Genomic DNA, 13,735 nt, shown 5'->3' with positions numbered 1-13,735 from the left:
CTTCCCCTCTTTTTCTCTCGTGCTTCTTGCACGCTTCTTTTTCTTGGCCTTCTGGGCCCTTTTACCTTATGGTTTACTTGTTTCAGATTTTGATGTTATTTAAAAATTAAACCTGATTGCTCCTGCTTCTGGTATGGTACATGACCTATCCTATTGCCTTAATGCTGCCTGGCCTCCGGGATGTATGGCTGAATAGCGGTGTACTTTTTCTTATCAATAAAGGTTTTCCAAAAAAAAAAAAAAAAAAAAAAAAGAGAGAGGAGAACTAAAGAGGCTAGTCCGGTTCCCCAGTTTATATGTTACCAATCAATGAGAACTAGCTCTGATTTGAAGTGTTTGTATGTCTGTGGGCTTGGGGGTGAGGGAGGGGGGAGGGGGGGACCCATTAGGTTTTTTATGAAGGCCCTCACCCACCAACCTAGTTGGTGGCATGCTTTATCATCGGGCCCCACCGAGGCACCGAGTGTACCTCAGGTGTGCTTCGACGCCAGATTACTGCGGAGCGGGATTTTTGGTTCATGAGAGTGCTGTGGGTGTGCTCCGAGTGAGGTTTAAAATACTGTCCTTGGGGTCCCAAAGATGGTTTTAATGGTGGGCCCCAGGCAGTTAATAAAAACAAAAGCTTTCGGACGTGCACGGTAGGCTTATGGCCACTGACGTCCTGTGCGGTCAACTAGTTTCAGCCAGGCCTTTTCTTCTACTGGCTTTCTTCAGGACCTTGTATGTGTAGGGTGTTACAGGGGTTAGAGTTTGTCAGTGGCCTGTGTGTAAAGCACACGCTAAGGTGCTTATATATGCAAGAGGTGTTTCCTCTCAGGTTGTACCTGTGGGGATAAAAAAAGAGACAGACATAACATATAGGTAAGAGCTCGTCGTTACGGGCTAATAGCATTCAGTGAGGCCGCGCTGGGTGCCTAGAAATGTCAATGGACAAGGCGGTTGTGTAGGCCTCAGTGGCGGGCAGTGAAAGAATGGCCGATCTCACAATATGCGTTATTATTTGTGAAAAGTGGCCTAGGTACCGTAAACATGTATGGAGTAAACAGTGGTGAAGGAATAAAACTGTAAAAAAGGAGTTGCTTACACCAAATTATAGCAAACAACTAATCATGGATCTCAGCCGGGGGCCAGGACCATGTGCATTCTAAATGGAGGGAAAGAAAAGGAAAAAGGCTGTTGGGGGAGGGGGATAGTCTGGATCCAACGAGTTAGCGGTAAAAAGATGCACACACAATCACGGCCTGAGGTAGCATGAATGGTGGCTGTACCGCTAGCAAGGTCGAGCTCAGGTACTTACTGCGCGATGTCGCTGGGCCTGAGATGAACCTGTTTTCCGGGCAGGAGCTCCGTGAGGAATGAGCTCTGGTGTGAAAAGCGCTTAAATACCCTTTGAAAGTGCCAGGTGTTGCTCGTTGCCGGTGTTGCAGCCTGGTCACGTGTAACAGAGCGTGTACGGCTTCCTGTTGTCTTGAGGTGGTGCCTGTAGTAGAGGAAATAGCAAAAAGACGCGCATGCTGGTGTGTGTAGCGCTCTCTCTATTCATTCTTATTGCAGCGGCTAGGCGGGACAAAGATGGCCTCGTGAGCTTGGCGGCGCATGCAAATGTGCAGTGATGTTTATATTATGTGGAGATGGCCTAATTCATATTTTGGCAGTGGCACTGTGTCTGTACAATGTGAAGGAGGGGCGCTCTCTCTAATCGTTCACTTTGCAGCAGTTAAGCGGGACAATGGTGGCCTTGTGTGCTTGGGAGCGTATGCGGATGTGCAGTGATGTTATTAACTGTGGAGAAGGCCTAATATATGTTTAGGCAGTGGCGCTCTGTCTGTGCAGTGTGGTTACGGTGCCCTGCCAAGGTTGGGGGCACCAGTGGGCGGGAGCAGGTATGGTCCCATATTGTTTTGGGCTTGCGCAAATAGCGCAGGTACTGCAGGTGTGTTGGTCACTGTCTAGGTGTGGGAGCCAGTATGCCTCTACTGTGGGCATGTGACAGTGGAAAACACAGTGGGGGAAGGTCATCACAGGCCTATCAGGGGCGCTGCTGATATGTTCACATGGTATAGGAATAGAAAGTGCAGAGGATGGCATTGCAAGGCAGTATTTAGACACACTACAGAGGGTAGTGTGTCAAGGAAAGATGGCTCATCTGTTGAGGCTGTTCCACGGGATATTGTCATTCAGGCCCTCTGTATGGGTTGACAATCTGTAGATCCCGTGGAACAGCCTCAACAGATGAGCTATCCGCTCCGGGATACAGGAATACTAGGATGAAGTAAGTGTGGGGAGAATACATTTATTTGTGAAGGAACTACTGTAGGTGAAATCCGATAACACTGAGCCGTAGTATACCTGTGCTGCTAGGCCTGTCCAAGTAGTTTCTAAAGAATAAAATGTAGTTTAATGTCACTAGCCCTATGAGATCTGATAGCCACAATGCAAGAGGGCAGGACAAACCAACAGCATTTTGAAAAGAGCAGGCTGCAACCACCTGCACATGGCAGCTAATGGCTCATCTTCATTAGCTGTTGTAATCTCCTGCACAGATGAAGTGGCATGCCTGATGCAGGTTTTTAAAGTGCATTTGCCTAAACAATAAAAGAAATATGTATCCATTATTCGGGAAGGGAATGTCTGCATGCCTGAGTGAGCAAAGTGGTCCGGAGCTGCCAGTATTTACTTCCTCCAGTTCTCGGATATAGTCATTTTCACATAGACAGCAGTGCTCACAAGAACATGTGCCCTTGGAACTCTGTTCTCACTAAAAAGCAGCAGGACAATTTAAAGGTGCAAATGAGCAGGGTCACAGCTTGCTGAACTAAATAACTGAGCCAGCGATGAAGCCTGCTGAAATAAAGGTTTCATATGGATCTCTATAGCCAGAAATGTTGGGTTTCCCTTATTGTGCCTTTATTTATTTATCTATGAACATTAAATGCTACAGATTTCTTCTAACCTTCCCACTATTGATATACTGGCCAATTAAAGAGAAGAACTGAGAAACCTGAATACAGCAGTGTTGGCAGGAGTTGGCCTTATACAAATGAGCCATGGAATTTGGGTGAACTCAAAACAGAACTATATAAGCCCTTTCAAAAGGGTTAACCTTGTCAAGGAGCATTTATCTGCAAGCTTCATTGAGGCTATTCCAAACCAAAGCTCCTGGGTGGAGTAAAAGCATCCATAGACTTTATGGGTGAGGCCAACACACTATATGAAGTATGCGTGTGAATCCTTGCTTTAGTAATATACACATAGAATGAAAAAAGAACGCAAGTAAAAAAGAATGCAAACTTTTTTTATTTTGCCTAGCCTACAAAATGCTGGTAATTTGCTAGGTAAAACCATTGTTTGAAGAAATAAGGTAAACGTGGCAGTCACTTTTGCTTATCACTGGCCAAATGAAAGTACACATTTACTTCCCCACTTTCCCTTAGAAAGACTGCAAAGTCTGTGATGAGATGGTAAAAAAACAATTGATATCAAAAATATTTCTATACCTTAATTAGCAAGACATGGCTCACAGAACTAGCTGGAGTAAAAACAAGGGCCTTATGTGAGACACAATATTGGTGTGCACTGTATATGGCATCTGTGAGAAATGTGATTGTTGGTTGACTGGGGTGTGAGCCTGGTCAAGAAATAGTCATAATCCCCTGCAGGGTGAACCACAAAATGTCACTAAATTAACCTGTACTTAACCCTGGGTTGCTTGGCACAAAAAGAAGTGTGGCTTAACTTAGAGGCAATGTGTAAAAGTATTTAAGCAGCACACAAACTAATGAAGTGAAAACACAACAGAAGAAAAATCCCACACAAATTTAGAAGAATATAGAGTACATTTTAATAAATTATCTAACACCAAACGTTAAACATCTAATCAGCAGAACTGGAGTTATGAAATGTTACAGTTTTTAGTGAAGACTAGCAACTTAAAGACCAAAGTACCACCGCAGAAAACTAGTTGCAGGAGACTGGGTCAACGTAGTAGAATATGGGAGACCACCATGGGGTTCAGTTCAGATACATGAACTGGATTGGACCTGGTCAGCGCTTACTTTCCGACTTGTGAGACATTTTGAGACAATGTTCTGAGAAGGCAAGGTTCTGCAAGATGTGTCCAGGGAGGAGGGTCATCGTCGGGCAGCCTTGGGCAGAAGCCAATTTTAAGCTTTCTACATTCAGACAAAGTCGCTTTTCTGGAAGCTGAAAATCTCCAGCTTGGCGAGGCAGAGGGCTGTAGCCAAAGACAGTTCGACGAGGCCGGATACCACTTTGGCGTAGAACCGCTGAACAGGATATCCTGCTGCAGAGAAGAACTTAGGGGAGAAGCCGCAAAGTCAATCTGATCAGCGATGCCCTTCAGGGAGATAGGCCAGCGGGTTGTTCTTGGTCTCCTCCTGGTTCTCAGAGCAGTTTTTGGCAAAATGAATTCCAGGTCCTTAGTTTTGAGGTTTGGCCATTTAGGCAACTGTAGCACCACAAACAAAAGGTCCAGGACTGGTGGAACACCACTTGGGAGTTTAGGACTCACTGAGTTTTGGCCCAAGTGGAGGTTCAAGATGGTGGGAGCATATTGTAGCCCTTGGAGTCACTTAGGTAATCCTGGGTTCAGGTGAAGACACAGGGCTGGCCTCTGAGAGTTCAAGGCTGCCTCAAGACAGCAAAACAGTCCTTCCAGGCACATCAAAGTAATGTTGAAGAGTACATAGCAGGTAAGAGTCTGACGCAAGTCCTGGAGTGAACTAAAGAGGGGGTGTACAATTCATATGTTTATACCCGGTTATCCTTCTTCTGGAAGGTGGGAGAAGCTTTTAGAAATGTTCTATGAAGTACATTGAATTTCCTGACACTCCTGCCCTGGCTTCAAGCTGGCTGCAGTGACAATGTGGAGATGATCGGTCCATTGTGCAAAGGCAGAGTACACCCTATTTAGTTGCAAGTAGGGCTGTGCTCAGTTCCGACCCTCTTGCTGCCAGCAGGTGTCCCATTCAGGCATGCCTAATCCCTGTATTTTGTGACTGTCTCTCCGACTTTACCATTGAAGATGATTTTTCATTACAACTTCACCGATACCAAACCTGGTCCCAATCAAATGTTAGCACTTATTAAATGTAATAAGGCAACATAATGTTGTCCTATGGGGGAGGTAGGTCTCTCAGTAGTGAAAAAAGAATTTAGGACTATCTCACATCCGGGATATTTCAGTTCAATAAACTTTATTTCGGTCATCAGACCATAAAAGTGTAAAGTGCATATATACAATCAAGTAACATTTACATATACAAAAAAACATTATTTTCACTTTTAAAGAATAGTAACTAATCAGTTCATATAACTTAATACATAAAAATGCAAGCCATCCAGTAACTGTACAAATAAAAAGTTCACATTCAGTTAATGAAATAAAACTTCAGTCGTCACTAGGGACCTAACATTCAGATCTAAACATTCAAGATTTGCAACTCTTCATAAAGGCATAAACAAGTTTCCCCACTAATAATGCCTAGTAAGGAGCATACTATTGGCCTGTTGGAAAGGATAATAATTTTTACTTTTGAGCCTTCCTTCTGATTCCCCACATATGGCCCAAAAATGTTGCAAGTGCGCAAACAAACAAGGGTCTTGTATCTGATTTTAAAATGTGCAAAATGTGTATAAAATGTGCAACGATTCATTATATACACATATATATATGTGTATATAATGAATCGTTGTGTTAATGTCATATGTTAATGTCTTAACTGTAAATGTTTATGTGCATCTTTTTCATGCAATTTGATTTGTTCAATGAAATAACAAAATAGAAAAAAAGTAAAAGGTATGAATAAATTATACCGTACAAATCTGGAATAAGCCTGATTTGTCGCTCAAATTCGGGACCTTGTAGAAGGTAGTGGTGGGGCCAGCAATGTGTTTTTTTCCCTTAAATTGGATATAAAGCTTTCTATCAGACAGCAACTAAATAAGATCGAGGTAGGCTTCCAGGGAACACGACAGTTTAAAATCCCGAAATTCCTTGGTTAATCTGCCCAGCTTACTACCCACAATTTTGTTCTAGGCTACCCAATCCCAGTACATAACATTTAGTTGCTTTTTTGTGGGCGGTTCTGGCAATTAATGCTACCCTATTGACTCTTTACTCTGATACTATGGAGTAGGTTTTCGATGTTCCTAATCCAGCCTATCTTCTTTGATGTATCTAGGAAAAAGACTAATCTCTGCCAGAAGAGAAGCGGGTGGGGTTTTACTAAATCTGACAGATTTGACACCCACATCCAATTTAAGAGGATGAAGTGGTGTACTTAAGGGAACTGACACTAGGTTCCTGAAGAACATGTTCTCCGTCACTGTTAGATCATTCACTTTTTCGAAACCCCACAACACTGCCCCATAAAGGGCACAGCTTACAGCCTTGCTTAAGGAAATCTCTAGAACTAGTGCGACCGGTTTTGTGTATGAGCAACAGTGTTCCTTCCTTAGGGCCCCAGTTACCTGCAAAAAATGTACGTTTGCGTTAATTAGATGCTGCTTCTAGGACATACCTTCTGACAATTGAATGCCCAAATATTGAAAACTAGTCACCCTCTCCAAGGGAATATTATTCAGAGTTAGACGCCCTTTGAATGATCTGTGGGGATTCAGCATCATAAGCTTTGTTTTAGTAGTATTTATTTCTAGGCCTCTCTCATCACAGAAAGTCTTGAATTGGTTTAGTAACATCTGAAGCCCCCTAGGTGTTTTGGAAAAAAAAAAGAACGTGTAATCTGCAAAGAGAAGTGTTGCAATGTTTTCATTCCCTAGTGATGGGGCGACTGCTGGGATTCTGGTTGAAAGATCAACAACTTCATTAATATATAAGGAACACACAGCCTTTCCAGCCCCCTGCTGATTCTAATGGGATCAGTGACTTTGCCCTGGTCATCCCACAGCAGCCTGGCATGATTATCCACATGAAGGCGAATGAATATTTACAGGATTTCTAGGGGCATTCCCATATCCTTCAACACCAGCCAGAGCTTGTTTCGAGGCACAGCGTGAAAAGCTGAGTTCAGGTCTATAAAAGATACATATAGACTCCCCTTGCCCAGTACCACCACCTTCCAGTAAAGGAGGAAAAAACGAAAAACATGATCAATTGTTCCTGTTTTCTGACGGATTCCTGCTTGTTGAAAGTATAGTATGTTATCCTCAGCCATCCAATCCAGAATACTCACCAGAAGGGTACAGCAAAATACCTTCTGAATACAATCTATAAGGCTAATGGGCCTATAGTTAATCGGATTATTCCTATCGCCTTTTTTAAAGACGGGAATAGCTTCAGCTCCCTTCCATAAGTCAGGAATTGGTTCACCCACAGCAATAGCATTTGAAAGTGCCAGTATACAAGCTGATCAGTTATCTTCATCATGGCAAAATAGATCTCCTGGGTTTCCATCAGGTGCAGGAGCTTTTGCTGGTACAATGGCCTCGATTGAAGCCACTATTTCCTTCTTAGAAAAAAGAATCCTTAAGTAATTATAATAGATCTATATTGCTTGACTAATAAAAATCATTGTAATCAAAACATCTTTACATCACTTAATATTTAAAAACTGTACATGAAATATTATTTGAGAATTTACCTATACATTCATAATTATATCACAAAACCAGACCAATTCATCATACATTGTGCATATAAAGAAAGGATATAAAATCAATCAAACATGGGGTTAATCATGCATAGCTAAATACATGTGTAACACACATACAATAATTATTGATGTATTTCTAACAGTATTTTGCACATATTGCATTTTAAAGTGCCAACGTGCAATGATGACTAATTCCAATATATAAAGACAAGAATAAAATGCAATAAAAATACATCAATAGTTACTATATCAGGATATCGCACATATTGCATTTTAAACTGCCAACGTGCAATAATTTACTAATTCCATTGTATAAAGACAATAATAAAGTGCATCAATAATTAGTGTAACAGGGAAGCTTATATTATTACATTTTTAATTATCACCCTTGCAGCGTGAACGCTAAGTTATACGAAATATCAAAATATGAAGAAAAAAATATATATATATATATATATACCACACAATAATCCTTCACAGGAAAGCTCGCACTCAGAATTAAATTCACAGCAGTTTTATTCCAGCAAAGTAATGCGTTTCGACAGCAAAGCTGTCTTGTTCACACACTTGCATATTGGAACAGGAGGTCCATACATAGGTATACGACATAAACAAAGGACTACAAGTTTGTTAACTGGTAAACAAGTCCTACTGTGGCGGCCATCTTTGAAAGGTATATGTATTTGTAAGGGGCAATACCAATTTACATATATACAAGGTCTTTGTGTACAGCAACCACTTTACATATGTACATATATACAGGTATTTTCATGTGAGGATCATATATTCTTTCGACATAGTGCCGATCGGCCACAGTAGGACTTGTTTACCAGTTAACAAACGTTTAGTCCTTTGTTTATGTCGTATACCTATGTATGGACCTCCTGTTCCAATATGCAAGTGTGTGAACAAGACAGCTTTGCTGTCGAAACGCGTTACTTTGCTGGAATAAAACTGCGGTGAACTTTATCCTGAGTGCGAGCTTTCCTGTGAAGGATTATTGTGTGGTATTGATTACCGAGTGATCCGCTCGGTGTTGCTCTCGCCATCTGTCAATGGGCCCCGGACTTCAGTAGACGGGTCGTTTTTTCTTGGTGTAGATATATATATATATATATATATATATAACCTACTGCCGATAGCCAGTAGGTATATATAGTTAGGACCTAGTTACCATAGGAAATGCCGAACATTCTATTGGGAATAACTTTGGCGCCGATTGAAGGATCTGCCTGTAATTTTCCTCAAAGTTGCCTCGCTGCGCTCCACTCCTTCCCGAACGTTTTGGGTGGATTCGTCAAGCGGGTGCCGAGAAAAAAGGGGGGTCCCAAAACGTGTTTTCCCCATGTTAATTTCCATAGGGACATTCTGACAAGGCTACAGCTCGAACGGCTGAACGGAATTATACCAGATTTGGCAAAATCGTAGGGACTGGTATGGAGCAGTGCCTTTTGTATGTTTGGTGTAAATCCTTCCAGTGGTTTATGAGAACATTGAATGTGAAATTGAGTCCAATGCAATTTCCATTGGACCTTTAGACACAGCTACAGCCCGAACGGCTGAATGGAATTACTGCAAACTTGGCAAAGTGGTAGAGCCTGGTATGCAGAAGTGCCTTTTATATAGTTGGTGAAAATCCCTCCAGTAATTGTTGAGAAAAGTGACTTTTTTCAAATTATATATCTACGGGCGGGACACGGTGCGCGCACGGGCATGCTCCGCCCTTGCACTGTCCTTGCACGTGCGCGGACCTTTGCGTGCGCGTGCGGAATTCTGATTGGCTGTTGGACGTCTGTCAATATTCCAGTCAGTCGAAATGAGGAAGTGTTGTCCACCATCTTGTTTTTGTGGCAGATGAGAGTGGTTGTAAACAGAAGTGTAATAGTTGACAAGGAGGCAGGGTAGAGATTCCTGAGCCTCCTAGGTTTTGTCATGAGGTCTGTAAAGGACCCCGTAGGTTGAAGAAAAAAAAAATTTAAATCGCGGGGTCCGCGCACCTGCGCGGACCGCGGCTCAAAAAGACAAAAAAGAAATACATTAAAATAACAAGTTTTAGTGTTTAGATGTTGGTTGAGTGCAACATTGAGTGATGACTCTTTCACCTTTGGGTTTTGGTAGGTGTTTTGTGGAGAATTAGTATGGTAATTGGTAGAGAGCATTGGGGGTAGGTTGAAGATTATGTGAGTTTGAATGCGTTGATAATTTGAACCAATAAAAATTTTACTTTGGTTTTGATTTTGTGTGTGATGATATGTGATTGGCTGGGTATTTGAATATGTATGAAAAATGAGAGGGAAACACAGCCATTTTGAGATTTTAGTGTTTGAGGTATACTTCTGAGGTGTGAGATTGAGACAGATTTTACTGTACAACAGTTTTCTAGAAGGTGAGTTGTTAATTTGTAAGGAGTACTAAGGTAGATCTGGCTGTACTCAGATGAGGGCTGTAAATGAAATGGCATTTGTAAAGCTTGCAGTTTAGATTTAAAAAAACGGATGATATTCACTGCACTTGAAATTTAAGAAATGATTGGTGCTTTTTGAAAATGCAGCACAGCATATTAGGGTGCATAGTTTTATTTTATAAAAGAAGCAATTCTAATGGTTCAGAAAAGGTCATTGAAAGGAACATTGCACATGATTAGCTGTTATATTGAAAGGTCAAATAATCTTGTTGGATTCATTTGCAACATAGTATGATTAACTTTTTACCTGTGTCCTTCTTAGGTGGGAGTTACCATGGTAACAGGTTGAAAGAGCACTAGGGGGATGGGTGAATATTATGTGATTTTGAAAGTGTGGGAATGTAGAACCAATTGAAATGTTAGTTTAGTTTTGAAATAGTGTGGGAAGACATTTGATTGGTTAAGACCTGAGATATGTGTGAAGAATGAGTGGGAAATTGTGCCATTTCTAGTTTCAGTGTCTGAGGTGCCAATCAAAGATTCTTCCTTAGAAAATCTGCTGTGTGTTTGACACTGTTCTATATTTTTAAAAGCGATTTTAAAGGTGAGTAATATAGAGAGAGTGCTGTTAGCAGTATTGGGAAGCATAACAAGCATATTGGGCTTCATTCCTGTTGTATTTTGAAAATGAGTCAGGTTTCTGCATTGCAGTGTACTGTTCATTTAAATGGGTTGTGCCTTGTGTGTAAAATGATTTTCCATGCTAAATGTTTTTTGATTACATGTGTGGCTTAAAGATTTTTGACAAGGATCACAGTGAGTGTCTGTGTGAATTAAGGAATTATATTTTTACCTTTTTACATAATGTTAGCTGTGTGTGCTTACAGTTTGTATTTTTTACTTTATAAGGTAGACTTCTTTTTAAATTGTTTTTTATGCTTGGATTCAATGCTGGTATAGAGATAGTGTAATGGTTTCATTGGCCTATTTACAAGCCCTTTGCACAATGTTTGACATTAATGCTGGTATACAGATAGTGTAATGGTTTCATTGGCATATTTACAAGCCCCTTGCGCAATATTTGACATTAATGCTGGTATACAGATATTGTAATAGGTTCATTGGCATATTTACAAGCCCTTTGCGCAATGTTTGACATTAAGGCTGGTATACAGATAGTGTAATGGTTTTTTGGCATATTTACAAGCCCCTTGCGCTATGTTTAACATTAATGCTAGTATAGAGATAGTGTAATGGTTTCATTGGCATATTTACAAGCCCCTTGTGCAATGTTTGACATTAATGCTGGTATAGAGGTAGTGTAATGGTTTCATTGGTATATTTACAAGTCCATTGCGCAATATTTGACATCAATGCTGGTATAGAGGTAGTATAATGGTTTCATTGGCATATTTACAAGCCCCTTGCGCAATATTTGACATTAATTCTGGTATACAGATAGTGTAATGTTTTCATTGGCATATTTACAAGCCCCTTGTGCAATGTTTGACATTTATGCAGGTATAGAGGTAGTGTAATGGTTTCCTTGGCATATTTACAAGCCTCTTGCGCAATGTTTGACATTAATGCTGGTATAGAGATAGTGTAATGGTTTCATTGACATATTAACAATCCCCTTGCGCAATGTTTGACATTAATGCTGGTATAGAGGTAGTGTAATGGTTTCATTGGCATATTTAAAAGCCCCTTGCGCAATGTTTAACATTAATGCTGGTATAAAGATAGTGTAATGGTTTCATTGGCATATTTACAAGCCCCTTGCGCAATGTTTGACATTTATGCTGTTATAGAGGTAGTGTAATGGTTTCATTGGCATATTTACAAGCCCCTTGCGCAATATTTGACATTAATGCTGGTATAGAGATAGTGCAATGGTTTCATTGGCATATTTACAAGCCCCTTGTGCAATGTTTGACATTAATGCTGGTATACAGGTAGTGTAATGGTTTCATTGGTATATTTACAAGCTCCTTGCACAATGTAAGACATTAATGCTGGTATAGAGGTAGTGTAATGGTTTCATTGGCATATTTACAAGCACCTTGCGCAATGTTTGACAATAATGCTGATATAGAGGTGGTGTAATGGTTTCATTGGTATATTTACAAGCTCCTTGCGCAATGTAAAACATTAATGCTGGTACAGAGGAAGTGTAATGGTTTCCTTGGCATATTTACAAGCCCCTTGCGCAATGTTTGACATTAATGCTGGTACAGAGATAGTGTAATAGTTTCATTGGCATATTTACAAGCCCCTTGCGCAATATTTGACATTAATGCTGGTATACAGATAGTGTATGGTTTCATTGGCATATTTACAAGCCCTTTGCGCAATGTTTGACATTAATGCCGGTATACAGATAGTGTAATGTTTTATTGGCATATTTACAAGCCCCTTGCGCTATGTTTAACAATAATGCTAGTATAGAGATAGTGTAATGGTTTCATTGGCATATTTACAAGCCCCTTGCGCAATGTTTGACATTAATGCTGGTATAGAGATAGTGTAATGGTTTCATTGGCATATTTACAAGCCCCTTGCGCAATATGTGACATTAATGTTGGTATACAGATAGTGTCATGGTTTCATTGGCATATTTACAAGCCCCTTGCGCAATGTTTGACATTTATGCTGGTATAGAGATAGTGTAATGGTTTCATTGGCATATTTACAAGCCCCTTGCGCAATATGTGACATTAATGTTGGTATACAGATAGTGTAATGGTTTCATTGGCATATTTACAAGCCCCTTGCACAATATTTGACATTAATGCTGGTATAGAGGTAGTGTAATGGTTTCATTGGCATATTTACAAGTCCCTTGTGCAATGTTTGACATTAATGCTGGTATAGAGGTAGTGTAATGGTTTCATTGGCATATTTACAAGCCCCATGTTTGATATTAATACTGGTAGAGATAGTGTAATGGTTTCATTGGCATATTTACAAGCCCCTTGCGCAATGTTTGACATTAATGCTGGTATAGAGATAGTGTAATAGTTTCATTGGCATATTTACAATCCCCTTGCGCAATATTTGACATTAATGCTGGTATACAGATAATGAAATGGTTTCATTGGCATATTTACAAGCCCTTTGCGCAATGTTTGACATTAATGCTGGTATACAGATAGTGTAATGTTTTCATTGGCATATTTACAAGCCCCTTGTGCAATGTTTGACATTTATGCAGGTATAGAGGTAGTGTAATTGTTTCATTGGCATATTTACAAGCCTCTTGCGCAATGTTTGACATTAATGCTGGTATAGAGATAGTGTAATGGTTTCATTGACATATTAACAATCCCCTTGCGCAATGTTTGACATAAATGCTGGTATAGAGGTAGTGTAATGGTTTCATTGGCATATTTAAAAGCCCCTTGCGCAATGTTTAACATTAATGCTTGTATAAAGATAGTGTAATGGTTTCATTGGCATATTTACAATGCCCTTGCGCAATGTTTGATATTTATGCTGGTATAGAGGTAGTGTAATGGTTTCACTGGCACATTGGCATATTAACAAGCCCCTTGTGCAATGTTTGACATTAATGCTGGTATAGAGATAGTGTAATGGTTTCATTGGCATGTTTACAAGCCCCTTGCGCAATGTTTGACATTTATGCTGGTATAGAGGTAGTGTAATGGTTTCATTGGCATATTTACAAGCACCTTGT

Source organism: Lissotriton vulgaris, chromosome 6 (genome assembly GCF_964263255.1).
Source record: "Lissotriton vulgaris chromosome 6, aLisVul1.2, whole genome shotgun sequence".
Classification (NCBI taxonomy): Eukaryota; Metazoa; Chordata; class Amphibia; order Caudata; family Salamandridae; genus Lissotriton; species Lissotriton vulgaris.
This window is presented reverse-complemented; position numbering follows the sequence as displayed.